Raw genomic sequence first — 18878 nt, 5'->3', positions numbered from 1 at the left:
ACAACAGACTGGTTCCAAATAGGAAAAGGAGTACGTCAAGGCTGTATATTGTCACCCTGCTTATTTAACTTATATGCAGAGTACATCATGAGAAACGCTGGGCTGGAAGAAACACAAACTGGAATCAAGATTGCCGGGAGAAATAGCAATAACCTCAGATAAGCAGATGACACCACCCTTATGGCAAAAAGTGAAGAGGAACTCAAAAGCCTTATGATGAAAGTGAAAGTGGAGAGTGAAAAAGTTGGCTTAAAGCTCAACATTCAGAAAACGAAGATCATGGCATCCGGTCCCACCACTTCATGGGAAATAAATGGGGAAACAGTGGAAACAGTGTCAGACTTTATTTTTCTGGGCTCCAAAATCACTGCAGATGGTGATTACAGCCATGAAATTAAAAGACGCTTACTCCTTGGAAGGAAAGTTATGACCAACCTAGATAGCATATTCAAAAGCAGAGACATTACTTTGCCAACAAAGGTTCGTCTAGTCAAGGCTATGGTTTTTCCTGTGGTCATGTATGGATGTGAGAGTTCGACTATAAAGGAAACTGAGTGCCGAAGAATTGATGCTTTTGAACTGTGGTGTTGGAGAAGACTCTTGAGAGTCCCTTGGACTGCAAGGAGATCCAACCAGTCCATTCTGAAGGAGATCAGCCCTGGGATTTCTTTGGAAGGAATGATGCTAAAGCTGAAACTCCAATACTTTGGCCACCTCATGCGAAGAGTTGACTCATTGGAAAAGACTCTGATGCTGGGAGGGATTGGGGGCAGGAGGAGAAGGGGATGGCAGAGGATGAGAAGGCTGGATGGCATCACTGACTCGATGGACGTGATTCTCAGTGAACTCTGGGAGTGGTGATGGACAGGGAGGCCTGGCATGCTGCGATTCATGGGGTCGCAAAGAGTCGGACACGACTGAGCGACTGATCTGAACTGATTATATACTATACAATATTTTTTGTATATAAGCCATATTATTGTATACTGTGTCATTAGAACTATTATATAAGTACAATGAATATATGTGTATATTCTATCTATATAGATAGCATATATAAATTAGTTTTTATTTCATGCTATTGGTACCTAAGTGAGGTAAGTCTATAAACTCTACTTATATCCCTCTCTTCCTTGTAACAAAGTGGAGAGTGGGAGGTGAGTGTTGTGAGTTGATGACATATGATACGTCTGAACACTTTGAAGAGCAGAGATGATCATCACATAGTTCTTTTTGTGTGAAGCAACAGCATCTCTGTGAATGAAGTCTCAGAAACTTAAGAAAGTGAAGGTGGTTTTGAGGTTTGTTAAAGATGGTAGCCCTTTCCAAGATCACTAGAGCTGATCTGCATCAAAGTGGTGGAAGGGACGGGACATCATAGCGGGAGAGGTAAGGAAGAACTCAGGAGCTGGGCTGACTTGGATCTGAAGAGCCGGGAGTATGTTCCTGTAAATGTGATCTGAACTTAACATCTCGTCTCTCTATCCTTTGGCTGCAGTATCTTCTCGGTTAAATTGGGGTAACGTTTTGTTTACTGCAAGGGATACTTTGAGGATCAAGTTTCTATCAAATCAAAGCGTTTTGAAAAGCATAACTGCAGTGCAAATGCAAATAATTATTTTGTGACTAGTATAGACAATGGTGGCGGTGGTGGTTTAGTCACTCAGTCGTTTCTGACTGTTTGTAATCCCATGGACTGTAGCCCGTCAGGCTCCTCTGTCCATGGGATTCTCCAAGCAAGAATACTGGAGCAGATTGCCATTTCCTCCTACAAGTATCAACAATAATTAGCGCAAATATCACCATCAGTTATGCAGGGCTAATGGAAGGCTTCTAGATCCAGCTGCCTTACACTGACAGTGAGTATTATTTCTGGTGACCAGGTGATCATGTCTCTATATTCTTTACCTTCATCAGAGCATTGTGGGGTTAAGTAGTACTGTAGTATCTCTTTTACTGATGAGGAAACAGACAAAGCAATTTGTTCAGTGACTTCCTCCAACACTCATGCTCACAAGCATCTGTATTTTAAAAATGAAGTAAATAGTTGATGAATTAACAAAATATTTCATTAAGAACCTTCAGTTTAGAAGAGTTCAGAGTACAAAATGACAGTTGGCAGTATCTACCACCACAAGTAACTTTTTTTTTTAAAGGTAGTTTTAAACTTAAAAAAAAAAAAAAAATTCTGGCCGTGACACATGGCTTGTGCGATCTTAGTTCCCAGACTCTGGTTTGAACCCGTGTTACTTGCATTGGAAGGTGGGTTCTTAGCCATGGAACCACCAGGAAAGTCCCCCCAAGTTTTTTTTTTTTAAAGAATGATTCCACTTGTAAGTGTATTTTGTAATGAAAGAACTTTCTCACATTTTGACTCTGTACTTAGTTTCCAAAGCTTAAAGAAGATTTGACAATCACAGATAATTTAATATACTTACATAGCAAACTCATTAAAGAAGAGAAAGAGCTGCATTTCATTTTGAAATTTACCTTTTAAGTGGACTATTTAGAAATGGATTATCTTTAGATTTCAGGGGATAAGGTTGAATTTTGAAATATATTTAAAGATTAATATTTTAAGATTAAAGTTGAAATTTCAGTCTTACTGTTAGTCATACTACATAACAGCACTCTTTTTTCCAAAGCTATTCACAATGATTTATACTTACTCATAAAAATAATTCTGATACTCAGTGTTTATCGAGTCCTTACTCTGTGTCAAGCACAGTTCTGATTCCTTTATTATAGTACTTTTCCACCCTCCTTTAAAAAAAGTATTTTGTTTTGTTTTCTTGCCACAGTTTTGTCCATCATTCTTGCTTGGTCTCTTTTGTTTATTTTTAGCAACCTTATTGAGATATAATTTGTACACTATATAAGTCATCCATTTAAAGTGTACAATACACTGGTTTTTAGTATATTGACAATATATTTAGTATATTGACACCTATGTGTGGCCATCATCACAGTAAATTTTACATTTCACCTACTCAAACACAAATTTTATACGCTTTAGCTATCATCTTTCTGTTCTCTCCTTCTCCACTCTCCAGTTCTGAACAATCACTAATTTGCTTTCTGTCTCTAAGGATTTCCCTATTCTGGGAATTTAATATGAACAGAATTGTATAATATGTGGTCTTTTGTGACTGGCTTCCTCCACTTAACATAGTTTTTTCAATATTCTTCCATGTTATAGGATGTCAGTATATTATTCCTTTTTATGACTGAATAATATTCCACTGTGTGGCTAGACCACATTTTGTTTTTCCATTGGCATTATTTCCACTATTTGACTATTATGAATGATGCTGTGTGCACATTTTTATTATGAAAAACTTGTGTGTACAAGCTTTTGTGTAAATAAATGTTTTCATTTCTCCTGGATGCAGTCTCTGCCTTAATCCTCCCAATATTTCTGATGGCCTGTTGTTGTTACCTCTTTTTACACAAGTGGAAACTGACAAGAGGGAGGTTAAGTTACTCGTCCAGAGTCATATGGCCTAAACAAGGCAGAATCAGGCTGTGAATATAGGCATAGAGTTGGGCTGATTCAGATTTTCCTTGTTACTTCTCTTTAGATCATCTTTGCTCCAATGGGTTCTGAGACTTCCCTTTTAAAGATATCTAAGAAATTGCACAAAAGAAATAACTACGATTTAAATATATCCACCCACCCAACCTTTACCTTTCATCTGACTACATGCCAAACACATTTCCCAAAGTGAATCTAGAAAATAAAACTCTTAACAAATGTAATAACCAGCATGGAATTAACATCACTTGCATACAGTATTTTTAGAAAAGTCACATTTTTCTCACTTTTCCCTAAATTACACTTATCTTCTTAATACACAGTGTGGATGGATATTTGGAATGGCAAAGACCATCCTCAAACTGTCTATTAATTAATCCTCTTGGGGTAGATCGCTTCCCTTCCTAATTCCTCTTTGGGATAAAACCAGTATTGCATGTTAGTTTCTTCCTTCCCACACCTCCTCTAGGTTAAAGTTGAATTCTTTGAGATAGAGATTTTGTGTGTGTGTGTGACTAACAATGTCCTCTTCGCATGTCCTTGCATAGGGCCAACAATTGCTTGTTGACCCATTTTAACCTCTTTTGAGCGTCATCTTCAAAGTGTAACTGTCCTTGACAATGAAAGAGACCTTCCTATTGTCTGGTCCTTCCAGGCAAGCTATAGCATGGAGCTAAATGGCTTTCAGATGGAGGAGTTGACCAGAGGAAGGAGACAAAGTAAGCTGTTGTTCCTGAGTGACTTTGCGAAAGTTTCCCTTTTCTCTCTTAGAATGGTGCCTTTCTATAGAAGATGACAGACGTTTTGACAGGTGCAATATGCTTTGAACTGTTGTGTCCGAAAATTCTTTTGTCTTGGATTTTCCCAGCAGAGTGGTACATCTTGGGATGCTGATATGCATATTGTTTGCTTTTCATTTACTGTGGCGAAGTCTTCCTTCTCGCTTCCCCTCCACCTCTCTTTTTAGGCCCTTTGCATGCATGTGACTAACCCAGATGGGAAGACAAGTATTGGTGCAGAAACCTCTCCCTAACCTCCCCCCAGCCCCCTTTTTTTTCTCAAAATGGAAATCACTTCTTGCGTAGTTTTCTCATTATTGTCAGAAAAAAAGAAAAAGAAATTACTTAGAAGGAGACAAAAAACCAGTGACACATCAGAGGCAATGACTGATAAATTAAAACCCTAATATGAATAGTACCTAATATATATGGACCATGTATCAGATACTATTCTGAGACCTTGACATGAATTGTCTACTGTGGAAAAAAGTGAAAATTGTTTATGGCCTAATAAACCCAGTCACAATCATTGTTTATATTTTGGAGCATATCTTTTTAATACTTTTTTCTTAACATATTGTATCTTTGTACTCTTTTTGCAAAAATGAGCTCATACTGCATACATTGTTCTATAAGCTGATTTTCCTCCCTATCACACTGAACTGTGGCTATCTTTGCAATATCAATAAATAGTGACCTTTATTGCTGTTTCAAAGACCTACAGAGAATTTCATTGCATAGTCATAATGCAATTCACCAATCCATTATTTTGGGACATTTTAGTGACTTGCAGATTTCACTATTAGCAAATATTTTTGTAATTAATATGATGAATATATCTTACATGTTCTTATTTGTATTCTTTTGATTATTTTTATATTATAAATTCCTAAATGTGGAAGGCTGGTTGAAATGCATGCAAGATTTAACTTTTGCTTCTCTTTGCCCTTGTCAGAAAGATTCCAAAGTATTTCACTGGACATGCTCTCTGACTTCTGGAACTTAAAGAACTGGTGATATTAAAAAAGATTTAGCCTAAACTAAAAACACACACCAGAGATCCTAAACTAAATAATTTTATGTCTTCATCTTTTGTCATGGTAAGTTTGATCTGCACAGATTTTTATGCTTTGGTATAAGTGTGGGAAAGTTTTTATTTGACAAATTAGAGGACTTCTCTTATTTTAGGAACTAAACTGGGAACTTCCAAGCACTAACTGTTCCATATCTAAGTGGATATGGAAACAGAACCTTAATACGACCCAATTTGTTTCTCTGGATGGTATTTTGGGTATTTCTGTTAAATGTGGTTGTTGCCCAGCATCTTGTCCCAAGTATGACTAAAAAGAACAGCCTGAACCAATGTAGGAGGGAATTGTTTATTAAATAAAATTTCCCTGCCCTCGGTAATACATGATTTTACTTTTTAATTTACATTTTTCCTTAGTGCTCAAAAATTTCCAGAATCAGAGGAAGAATGTACTAAATCTCCCTTTTTATTTAGAGAGGAAGTTTTGGATTTTGCTAACATAAGAAATACTTAAAGGTAATGTTGAGATGTTCAGTTATCTATCTTTCAGAACCATCTAAAGATACTCTTACAAATAGTTGAAGCACCTTAGCATATAAGCAGTAACAAACAGAAGTCAAAGAAGGTCAAGATGTGTCCAAGTCTGACATAATAGCAACTATTTAGGTTTACAGAGCATCTGAAAAATCAAAATACTGTGCCCTATGGAAAATGATGAAACACAGCATCTATGATTTAGACTGAAAAAAAAAGGACAAGAATAAATTTAAATGAGTATGGAAATAATGAGTAAAGGCACTTGTAATTTTCAAATAAGGACACATTAGGTAAAACTGGGTAATCTGCTAAAATGTGATTTTTATTTCCAATTTGTTTTTCTTGTAAATCTTATGGCCAGCTTATCTTGTTTACTTGGTAACACCACCCCTGTCAACACACACACACACACACACACACACACACACACACACACTTTCCCACCCACCTCTGGGTTTTTTACTTTATTTTACTCAGTGGCTCTCCACAGTCTAAACTGAACCCTGGCTATGAAAAATCAGCATAAGTTATGAATTCAGCTAAGTGGGAAGAGTTACAAAGTCACTTCTGCTTTCGTTTAAGCAGCAGGATGCTGGCTGTTTGGCTGGCCGTGGGTCATGTGATCTGCTGACCTCTATCTGGGTTCCGTGACTCTGCCTAGTAACAATTGATTAATGGTGTATGGCGACTTTGAGAGCAGATCTCATCAGTTCCCCTGAATTTGAAGACTTCCTCATTATCTTAGACCTTTCACTGCTGCCCTTAGGAAATTTTACTCACAAATTAGGTGGAACAAAGTCTTCTCAAAGAAAATTATTTTCGGTGTTTGGTCATCGGGGAGCAGAAGGCTTGATGGTCATTTACTGCATTGAAAAGGGGAGCGGGAGGCAAGTGATAATTATAGGACCCAGACAGCATTCAGGCTTCCTCCCTCTATGCTCCAGGAATGGGTTTTTAGAAGAAGCTATGTAAAGAAAACAAACAACAACAAAAAACTTGTCACTCCAGTGACAAGTTGGTTCAAACAGTTTTTTGGTGGGGAACAGTGGGATAGGATATTGATGTTTGTGCTGGCATAGAGGTTATGAGCACATTTATTTCTTGAGCTTCAATGTCCAATCGCTGCCTGGATTCAGTATGGGGGCTGCTGGTTGTCTACCCAATCTCTCTACTTCTCAGTAACAGAACCTGAGTTTTATTTAGGGCAACAATGTGCTAGCTTGAGTGTTCACATCTCCATACTTACCTGCAGCTAGAGTAGCTGTGTTAACAGCCTGTTCTGGTCAACTAGACATGTATAATATCATGTATGAAATGAGTCGCCAGTCCATGTTTGATGCACGATACTGGATGCTTGGGGCTGGTGCACTGGGATGACCCAGAGGGAGGGTACGGGGAGGGAAGAGGGAGGAGGGTTCAGGATGGGGAACACAGGTATACCTGTGGTGGATTCATTGCGATATTTGGCAAAACCAATACAATATTGTAAAGTTAAAAAAAAAAAAAAGAATTCTACTGGAAAAGCTACCATTTTCTTGATAAAAAAGGAACAGATTTGGTTACATGTCCTTTGTCTCTCATGGGCTTCCCTGGTGGCTCAGATGGTAAAGAAGCTGCCTACAATGCAGGAGACCTGGGTTCAATCCTTGTGTCAGCAAGATCTCCTGGAGAAGGGAATGGCAATCCACTCCAGTATTCTTGCCTAGAAAATTCCACGGACAGAGGAGCCTGGTGGGCTACAGTCATGAGGCAGCAAAGAGTCAGACACGACTGAGCAACCTTTGTCTCTTGCTTTCCTGCTTCTTCCTGCTTTCCGACAGATGCAGTGCCTGGAGGCGCAGAAGTCCTCTTCTGACTGTGCCGACAACAGCCACAGGTTAAGGGTGGTGCCTGTGGAGGCAAGAAGGCAGCTGGGTCTGTGGGTCTTTGATGACTTCCTGGGCTGGTTATGAGCCCTGAGTTCTTTATGCTTGAATTCCTTGTTATGTAAGAAAAATTAAACCCTTACTGGGTCAAGCCACTGAAATCTGGTTCCTATTACACACAACTGAGTACAGCCCTGATCAATGCTATTCAAATCCTGGCTCCATCATTTTCCACTTGGCTGATGCTCTCTAAAGCTCAGTTTCCTCCTCTACCAAGTGGGTGTTGACAATAGCTGTTCCTGCCTCAGAGGCTTGTTGTAAGGATGAAATGCAATAGACAATCCATGTCAAAATCACAGCGTAACATCTGATTGTGGACGATGTTGATATAAGTTAGGTATTATTAGGGATTTAGCTCTGGCTGCCATCTCCTCTGATGAGCCACTATGTTCTGTCTCTCTGATATTCAAGTTAATACCATCTTTTTAAGATCTAGATGATTAGATGTTTATTAATGTTGGGATAGCATTTGACACATGCTTATTTCCCATCTACTGTATATGTACCCAGTCCATGGACAGATTGCTAAATCAAGAAATAAGGTAGAATAAAAGCTGTTAAATATAATGGGATTATAATCTGAGGGGCTGTTTCTATTTCCAGAGGGACAAAGAAACTGGACTTTTAAAACACTGAAATAAGTTGATTTATTGTACAATGTTGTGTTAGTTTCAGGTATACAGCAAAGTGTGTGTATATATGTGTGTGTGTGTGCATTTTTATATACATAAATATACACATATATGTTTGTATTCTTTTTCACATTCTTTTCCATTATATGTTATTACAAAGTATTGAGCATATGAGTATAATTTCCTGTGCTATACAGCAGGTCTTTGTTGTTTATTTTATATATAGCAGTGTGCTCAGTCATGTCCAACTCTTTGGTTCTGTGAACTATAGCCTGCCAGGCTCCTCTGTCCATGAGATTTCTCAGGCAAAAATATTTGAGTGGGTAGCCATTCCCTTCTCCAGGGGGTCTTCCTGATCCAGGGACTGAACCTGCATATCTTGCATCTCCTGCATTGGCAGGCAGATTCTTTACCACTAGCACCACCAGGGAACGCTCTATATAGTAGTGTGTATCTGTTCATTCCGAATCCCTGATTTATCCCTTCCTCCCCTCTTTCCTCTTTGGTAACCATAGTTTGTTTTCTCTGTCTGTGAGTCTATTTCTGAGAAGCAAGAATCTGCCTGCAATGCGGGAGACGTGGGTTCAATCCCTGGGTTGGGAAGATCCCCTGGAGAAGGGAAAGGCTACTCACTCCAGTATTCTGGCCTCGAGAATTCCATGCACTATACAGTCCATGGGGTCGCAGAGAGTCGGACATGACTGAGCGACTTTCACGTTCTTTCAATCTGTTAACTCTGAATCCCTGATTTATCCCTTCCTCCCCCTTTCCTCTTTGGTAACCATAGTTTATTTTCTCTGTCTGTGAGTCTATTTCTGAGAAGCTAAGCATTTTCAAGGGACACAAACCATGATTTGATCCCAGATCATTTATATTTTACTGAATTAGAGATTTCTCTTCGTTTCCAGGGGCAAGGAATCAAGAGTTCAGCTTGTGACTAAGCACACACTTTAGATTATGAAATCTTTTGAAAGCAAGGTTTGTTTATCAGGTGTTGGTGCCATTCAGAAAAACAAGGAAACTTTGGTATTTTCTGTTGTTTATAACCAGAAAATGCTTGCTTATTAACTCTTTTTATGCCAGGATGGGAGGGTAAAATTATGGCAGATGGGCAGCAATTGACTCCACTAATAATCAGAGTTTATTTTAGGCATTTCTTTCACCTTTAGATTGCATTTTTTGGTAACAAATTTTTTTTTTTTTAAATTACAGGCTTTAGGAAACCTAAGTTCTAATTGAAATTCTGTGTTACCTTGAGTTAATTATTTACCTTCTCTGGGCCCTAGTTTCAGAGAAGACTCATTCATTACTCTGGTAATGAGAAGGACTTTCAGGGATCATGCTTTATGATTCTATGCTATTTCTAACTTTACCAACCTCCCTGGTTATACCCACGATATCCTATTTTATCTACTTCCATTTGTTTGTGACTGTCCTTCCTTTTTTGCTCTCCCAAGCAATATCTTAATTAGATATTAATTAGTCCAATACGCTTCTGTATTCTGTGATTCCATCTCTTTATATCAGACCTTGGAAGAGAGGGACAAATGGATCCAGAAGTTGACAGATGGTCTTGATTATAAACAGAAAGTACATATGTTTTTCCTCTCTATTGCGTCACCACCACCATCATCACAGTCACCACCACCATCACCATCACCACCATCATCACTATCATCTGATAGCTAAATTGTACTGATTAGTTAGTAGATGCCAGGCCCGGTACTATGCACTTAATACATATTTCTGGCCAATGGAGCATATAAGAAAGTCTCTTGGGCTTCTTAGGAAGGATCTACTTATTGCTGTCAAAAAAAGAGGCACTTGAAAAGCAGCAGGTGTTTTTACACTGTGAAGACAGGTCAGGAGAATTCCGGAGTTGCAGGGCCAGATGCCCATCATTGCTAAACAGTTCTGTGGGTTGCCCACCCCAGGCTGCTTGTTAACAGAAAAATAAATACATGATTTAAGCCACTGCTGGTCAAGTTTTCTGTCTCCTGTAAGCAAAAACATTCAAACTGATATAAATGACTATGTGCCAGACACCAAGTCTTTTATGGTCATCATCCCATTTAATGTCACAGCAATTCTAAGAGCAGTAAGAAATGGCAACTCTGCCATTTCCCTAATTTTAGAGATGAGGAAACAAGTTGAAAAAGCTTATGTACCACATCTAAGGCACAGACTGTTAGTGACTCTCTGATGATGCCCTGTCTTCCCTGGAGGCCCTGAGCCACCTGTAGTTGGGGAGTGTCAGTATCATATCCTCATACCTCTAAGTAGCAGGTGGATCTCCATAAAGTTGGTGGGATGATTATTGAGTGAATGCTCTGCTTTTCATTTCCAGTTCATTCCACACTCTTTTTCATGTTGGCCTCACGTCAATACAAGGATCACCATCAAGGGATGGTGCTTGTTAATAAAACATTCTATTTTCCAGTGTTTCCAAATAGGCATAAAGGATTAAGAAGTAAAAACTCCAAATAGTCATTTATATCATCAACAGTATTGCCATTTCATTTTATGTTCTTAGGGGAACTGCTTAGATTAGGAACACTCAGGCATCAAGACTCGCGAGATTCATAAATTCTGTCTCAAATCTTTGAGGAGATTCTGTCTCTTACTTTTTCCTCATCCCCAGGGTTACCTGAAAGGTGTTTTGGGTGGAACTGGAACAAAGCTTTCAGTCTAACATTTTGTTGTTGTTGTTGTTCCATGGCTAAGTCATGTCCAACTCTGCGACTCCATGAATGGTAGCATGCCTGTCCTTCACTATCTCCCGGAGTTTGCTCAAACTCATGTCCCAACTGAATCAGTGATGCCATCCAGTTAAAATGGAATTTTAACACATTACTGACTGGGGGATTTTTGCAGAAACTTATGCTTGTGGAGTTAATACATCTCTGGTCAATGATATGCTAACAAGTATGTATTGCACTAGAAAATTCTTTTTTTTTTTTTTTTTTTTAAAAACATTTTATTTATTTTTTTTTTTTTAATTCTTCCAATTTTATTTTATTTTTAAACTTTACATAATTGTATTAGTTTTGCCAAATATCAAAATGAATCCGCCACAGGTATACATGTGTTCCCCATCCCGAACCCTCCTCCCTCCTCCCTCCCCATACCATCCCTCTGGGCCGTCCCAGTGCACCAGCCCCAAGCATCCAGCATCATGCATCGAACCTGGACTGGCAACTCGTTTCCTACATGATATTTTACATGTTTCATTGCCATTCTCCCACATCTTCCCACCCTCTCCCTCTCCCACAGAGTCCATAAGACTGTTCTATACATCAGTGTCTCTTTTGCTGTCTCGTACACCGGGTTATTGTTACCATCTTTCTAAATTCCATATATATGCGTTAGTATACTGTATTTATGTTTTTCCTTCTGGCTTACTTCACTCTGTATAATAGGCTCCAGTTTCATCCACCTCATTAGAACTGATTCAAATGTATTCTTTTTAATGGCTGAGTAATACTCCATTGTGTATATGTACCACAGCTTTCTTATCCATTCATCTGCTGATGGACATCTAGGTTGCTTCCACGTCTTGGCTATTATAAACAGTGCTGCGATGAACATTGGAGTACACGTGTCTCTTTCCCTTCTGGTTTCCTCAGTGTGTATGCCCAGCAGTGGGATTGCTGGGTCATAAGGCAGTTCTATTTCCAGTTTTTTAAGGAATCTCCACACTGTTCTCCATAGTGGCTGTACTAGTTTGCATTCCCACCAACAGTGTAAGAGGGTTCCCTTTTCTCCACACCCTCTCCAGCATTTATTATTTGTAGACTTTTGGATCGCAGCCATTCTGACTGGTGTGAAATGGTACCTCATAGTGGTTTTGATTTGCATTTCTCTGATAATGAGTGATGTTGAGCATCTTTTCATGTGTTTGTTAGCCATCTGTATGTCTTTTTTGGAGAAATGTCTATTTAGTTCTTTGGCCCATTTTTTGATTGGGTCGTTTATTTTTCTGGAGTTGAGCTGTAGGAGTTGCTTGTATATTTTTGAGATTAGTTGTTTGTCAGTTGCTTCATTTGCTATTATTTTCTCCCATTCTGAAGGCTGTCTTTTCACCTTGCTAATAGTTTCCTTTGATGTGCAGAAGCTTTTAAGGTTAATTAGGTCCCATTTGTTTATTTTTGCTTTTATTTCCAATATTCTGGGAGGTGGGTCATAGAGGATCCTGCTGTGATGTATGTCGGAGAGTGTTTTGCCTATGTTCTCCTCTAGGAGTTTTATAGTTTCTGGTCTTACGTTTAGATCTTTAATCCATTTTGAGTTTATTTTTGTGTATGGTGTTAGAAAGTGGTCCAGTTTCATTCTTTTACAAGTGGTTGACCAGATTTCCCAGCACCACTTGTTAAAGAGATTGTCTTTAATCCATTGTATATTCTTGCCTCCTTTGTCGAAGATAAGGTGTCCATATGTGCGTGGATTTATCTCTGGGCTTTCTATTTTATTCCATTGATCAATATTTCTGTCTTTGTGCCAGTACCATACTGTCTTGATAACTGTGGCTTTGTAGTAGAGCCTGAAGTCAGGTAAGTTGATTCCTCCAGTTCCATTCTTCTTTCTCAAGATCGCTTTGGCTATTCGAGGTTTTTTGTATTTCCATACAAATTGTGAAATTATTTGTTCTAGCTCTGTGAAGAATACTGTTGGTAGCTTGATAGGGATTGCGTTGAATCTATAAATTGCTTTGGGTAGTATACTCATTTTCACTATATTGATTCTTCCAATCCATGAACATGGTATATTTCTCCATCTATTAGTGTCCTCTTTGATTTCTTTCACCAGTGTTTTATAGTTTTCTATATATAGGTCTTTAGTTTCTTTAGGTAGATATATTCCTAAGTATTTTATTCTTTCCGTTGCAATGGTGAATGGAATTGTTTCCTTAATTTCTCTTTCTGTTTTCTCATTATTAGTGTATAGGAATGCAAGGGATTTCTGTGTGTTGATTTTATATCCTGCAACTTTACTGTAGTCATTGATTATTTCTAGTAATTTTCTGGTGGACTCTTGAGGGTTTTCTATGTAGAGGATCATATCATCTGCAAATAGTGAGAGTTTTACTTCTTCTTTTCCAATTTGGATTCCTTTTATTTCTTTTTCTGCTCTGATTGCTGTGGCCAAAACTTCCAAAACTATGTTGAATAGTAATGGTGAAAGTGGGCACCCTTGTCTTGTTCCTGACTTTAGAGGAAATGCTTTCAATTTTTCACCATTGAGGATAATGTTTGCAGTGGGTTTGTCATATATAGCTTTTATTATGTTGAGGTATGTTCCTTCTATTCCTGCTTTCTGGAGAGTTTTTATCATAAATGGATGTTGAATTTTGTCAAAGGCTTTCTCTGCATCTATTGAGATAATCATATGGTTTTTATTTTTCAATTTGTTAATGTGGTGTATTACATTGATTGATTTGCGGATATTGAAGAATCCTTGCATCCCTGGGATAAAGCCCACTTGATCATGGTGTATGATCTTTTTAATGTGTTGTTGGATTCTGATTGCTAGAATTTTGTTAAGGATTTTTGCATCTATGTTCATCAGTGATATTGGCCTATAGTTTTCTTTTTTTGTGGGATCTTTGTCAGGTTTTGGTATTAGGGTGATGGTGGCCTCATAGAATGAGTTTGGAAGTTTACCTTCCTCTGCAATTTTCTGGAAGAGTTTGAGCAGGATAGGTATTAGCTCTTCTCTAAATTTTTGGTAGAATTCAGCTGTGAAGCCGTCTGGACCGGGGCTTTTGTTTGCTGGAAGATTTTTGATTACAGTTTCAATTTCCATGCTTGTGATGGGTCTGTTAAGATTTTCTATTTCTTCCTGGTCCAGTTTTGGAAAGTTGTACTTTTCTAAGAATTTGTCCATTTCTTCCACGTTGTCCATTTTATTGGCATATAATTGTTGATAGTAGTCTCTTATGATCCTTTGTATTTCTGTGTTGTCTGTTGTGATCTCTCCATTTTCGTTTCTAATTTTGTTGATTTGATTTTTCTCCCTTTGTTTCTTGATGAGTCTGGCTAATGGTTTGTCAATTTTATTTATCCTTTCAAAGAACCAGCTTTTGGTTTTGTTGATTTTTGCTATGGTCTCTTTTGTTTCTTTTGCATTTATTTCTGCTCTAATTTTTAAGATTTCTTTCCTTCTACTAACCCTGGGGTTCTTCATTTCTTCCTTTTCTAGTTGCTTTAGGTGTAGAGTTAGGTTATTTATTTGACTTTTTTCTTGTTTCTTGAGGTGTGCCTGTATTGCTATGAACTTTCCCCTTAGGACTGCTTTTACCGTGTCCCACAGGTTTTGGGTTGTTGTGTTTTCATTTTCATTCGTTTCTATGCAAATTTTGATTTCTTTTTTGATTTCTTCTGTGATTTGTTGGTTATTCAGCAGCGTGTTGTTCAGCCTCCATATGTTGGAATTTTTAATAGTTTTTCTCCTGTAATTGAGATCTAATCTTACTGCATTGTGGTCAGAAAAAATGCTTGGAATGATTTCTATTTTTTTGAATTTACCAAGGCTAGCTTTATGGCCCAGGATGTGATCTATCCTGGAGAAGGTTCCATGTGCGCTTGAGAAAAAGGTGAAATTCATTGTTTTGGGATGAAATGACCTATAGATATCAATTAGGTCTAATTGGTCTATTGTATCGTTTAAAGTTTGTGTTTCCTTGTTAATTTTCTGTTTAGTTGATCTATCCATAGGTGTAAGTGGGGTATTAAAGTCTCCCACTATTATTGTGTTATTGTTAATTTCTCCTTTCATACTTGTTAGCATTTGTCTTACGTACTGTGGTGCTCCCGTGTTGGGTGCATATATGTTTATAATTGTTATATCTTCTTCTTGGATTGATCCTTTGATCATTATGTAGTGACCTTCTTTGTCTCTTTTCACCGCCTTTGTTTTAAAGTCTATTTTATCTGATATGAGTATTGCTACTCCTGCTTTCTTTTGGTCCCTATTTGCATGGAAAATCTTTTTCCAGCCCTTCACTTTCAGTCTGTATGTGTCCCCTGTTTTGAGGTGGGTCTCTTGTAGACAACATATGTAGGGGTCTTGTTTTTGTATCCATTCAGCCAGTCTTTGTCTTTTGGTTGGGGCATTCAACCCATTTACATTTAAGGTAATTACTGATAAGTATGTTCCCGTTGCCATTTACTTTATTGTTTTGTGTTCGAGTTTATACACCGTTTTTGTGTTTCCTGTCTAGAGAATATCCTTTAGTATTTGTTGGAGAGCTGGTTTGGTGGTGCAGAATTCTCTCAGCTTTTGCTTGTCTGAAAAGCTTTTGATTTCTCCTTCATACTTGAATGAGATCCTTGCTGGGTACAATAATCTGGGCTGTAGGTTATTTTCTTTCATCATTTTAAGTATGTCTTGCCATTCCCTCCTGGCTTGAAGAGTTTCTATTGAAAGATCAGCTGTTATCCTTATGGGAATTCCCTTGTGTGTTATTTGTTGTTTTTCCCTTGCTGCTTTTAATATTTGCTCTTTGTGTTTGATCTTTGTTAATTTGATTAATATGTGTCTTGGGGTGTTTCTCCTTGGGTTTATCCTGTTTGGTACTCTCTGGGTTTCTTGGACTTGGGTGATTATTTCCTTCCCCATTTTAGGGAAGTTTTCCACTATTATCTCCTCAAGTATTTTCTCATGGTCTTTCTTTTTGTCTTCTTCTTCTGGAACCCCTATGATTCGAATGTTGTAGCGTTTAATATTGTCCTGGAGGTCTCTGAGATTGTCCTCATTTCTTTTAATTCGTTTTTCTTTTATCCTCTCTGATTCATTTATTTCTACCATTCTATCTTCTAATTCACTAATCCTGTCTTCTGCCTCTGTTATTCTACTATTTGTTGCCTCCAGAGTGTTTTTAATTTCACTTATTGCATTATTCATTATATATTGACTCTTTTTTATTTCTTCTAGGTCCTTGTTAAACCTTTCTTGCATCTTCTCAATCCTTGTCTCCAGGCTATTTATCTGTGATTCCATTTTAGTTTCAAGATTTTGGATCAATTTCACTATCATTATTCGGAATTCTTTATCAGGTAGATTCCCTATCTCTTCCTCTTTTGTTTGGTTTGGTGGGCATTTATCCTGTTCCTTTATCTGCTGAGTATTCCTCTGTCTCTTCATCTTGTTTAAATTGCTGAGTTTGGGGTGTCCTTTCTGTATTCTGGCAGTTTGTGGAGTTCTCTTTATTATGGCGTTTCCTCACTGTGTGTGGGTTTGTACAGGTGGCTTGTCAAGGTTTCCTGGTTAGGGAAGCTTGTGTCGGTGTTCTGGTGGGTGGAGCTGTATTTCTTCTCTCTGGAGTGCAATGAAATGTCCAGTAATGAGTTATGAGATGTCTATAGTTTTGGGGTGACTTTGGGCAGCCTGTATCTTGAAGCTCAGGACTGTGTTCCTTTGTTGCTGGAGAATTTGCTTGGTATGTCTTGCCCTGGAACTTATTGGCCCTTGTGTGGTGCTTGGTTTCAGTGTCGGTATGGAGGCATTTGATGAGCTCCTGTGAATGAATGTTCCTTGGAGTCAGGAGTTCCCTGGAGTCAGGGTTTGGACTTAAGTCTCCTGCTTCCGATTATCGGTCTTATTTTTACAGTAGTTTCAAAACTTCTCCTTCTATACAGCACCATTGATAAAACATCTACATTAAAGATGATAAGTTTCTCTACAGTGAGGGTCACTCAGAGAGGTTCACAGGGTTACATGGAGAAGAGAAGAGGGAGGAGGGAGTTAGAGGTGACCCAAATGAGATGAGGTGAATCAATAGTGGAGAGAGTGGGCTAGCCAGTAGTCACTTCCTTATGTGCACTCCACAACTGGACCACTCAGAGATGTTCACGGGGTTATACAGAGAAGAGAAGAAGGAGGAAGGTAACAAAGGTGGCCCGAAGGATAAAAGGGGGAATGAAAAGGAGGGAGACAGATCCAGCCAGTAATCAGTTCCCTAAGTGTTCTCCACCGTCTGGAACACTCAGAAATTCACAGAGTTGGGTAGAGTAGAGAGAGGTTAGGGAGGAGACACAGGCGACCTGGTGGAGAAAAAGGAGGGTCCAAAGGGAGAGAGAGCAGTCAAGCCAGTAATCTCACTCCCTAGTGAAAAATGGGTCCTGAAGATTGGGTCCTTAAAGGTACAAAATTGGTAACAAATACATAAAAGCAAAAATTAAAAATCTAGAGTAGAGTTTGGAATTTCAAAAATACGATGTTAAAGAAAGAAGAAGGAAAAGAAAGAGAGAAAGAACGAACAAACAAAAACAAACAATGTCGCAAAAATTATAAAGAAAGTACAGGTACAAAATTGATAACTAATGCCAGAGAGCGAAAATTAAAAATCTAGAGTATAGTTTGGAATTTCAAAAATACGATGTTAAAGAAAAGAAGAAGGAAAAGAAAGAGAGAAAAAATGAACAAACAAAAACAAACAAGGTCGTGAAAATTATAAAGAAAGTACAGGTACAAAATTGATAACTAATACCAGAAAGCAAAAATTAAAAATCTAGAGTAGAGTTTGGAATTTCAAAAATACAATGTTAAAAAAAAAAAAAGAAGAAGAAAAATAAAGAGAGAAAACAAACAAACAAATACGAACAATGTCACAAAAATTATAAAGAAAATACAGGTACAAAATTGATATCAAATACCAAAAAGCATAAATTGAAAATTTAGAGTAAAGTTTGGAATTTCAGATATACAATGTTATATAAAAGAAGAAGAGAAAGAAACAGAGAAGAAGAAGAAAAAAAAAATCACAGAAATTATATAAAAAAAAAACTATAGGTACAAAATTGATAACATATACCAAAAAGCGAAAATTAAAAATCTAGAGTAGAGTTTGGAATTTCAAAAATACAATGTTAAAGAAAAGAAGAAAAAAACAAAAACCAACAACAAAAAAAACAAGGTCAAAAAATTATAAAATATATATATATGAAGTTTGCTGAAGAAGAAAAAAATAGGGTCTTTTTTTTTTTTTTTTTTTGCAAAGTAATAGGTTATAAAAGTGAAAATTAAAGGAACAATAGAGGACTTAAAATTTTTTTTTTCTCTTAAAAAAAAAAAAGAAAGAATGATCGTAAAAATAATAAAAATATATCTAGGACTTTTTGTTTCTTTTTTTGTGGGTGTTGTGGGTTCAGTTCATTTTTGGCTAGTTCCTTGGTCAGATTTATATTTCTCAAGATCTATAGGCCCCTTCCTATGTAGTCCGTAGTAACCACAGGGTTTTGATCTATTGCCTGTAGCTTCCAAGGCGTTTCCCTCTGTTATATCTTCTTCTGTTTGCTAGTCTCTTCAGTATCTGGTTTCCGCCCTGACTCAAAGGGCACGGTGGAGGACACTTTTTTTTTTTTTGTTTGTTTTTTTTTAGGCTTACTTGTTCAGTCGCGCTGTGGGGAGGGAGGGAGGGAGGGTGCAAACAAATAACACTGG

At 37.7% G+C, this 18878-nt stretch overlaps 1 protein-coding gene across 1 annotated transcript in view; it reads left to right on the top strand.

Annotated features, from left to right (window-relative positions):
* The window catches only part of C5H12orf42 (chromosome 5 C12orf42 homolog), a 174497-nt gene that overhangs the window by 135595 nt on the left and 20024 nt on the right, over window positions 1–18878 (top strand). The window contains 1 exon segment of the mRNA XM_061419064.1: window positions 5270–5414. The gene's annotated coding sequence lies outside the window, so the exon portion shown is untranslated.

The sequence above is a fragment of the Bos javanicus genome, chromosome 5, assembly GCF_032452875.1.
Source record: "Bos javanicus breed banteng chromosome 5, ARS-OSU_banteng_1.0, whole genome shotgun sequence".
Lineage (NCBI taxonomy): Eukaryota > Metazoa > Chordata > Mammalia > Artiodactyla > Bovidae > Bos > Bos javanicus.
Note: the sequence above shows the minus strand (reverse complement) of the source record. Positions and strands in the feature narration are given on the sequence as shown.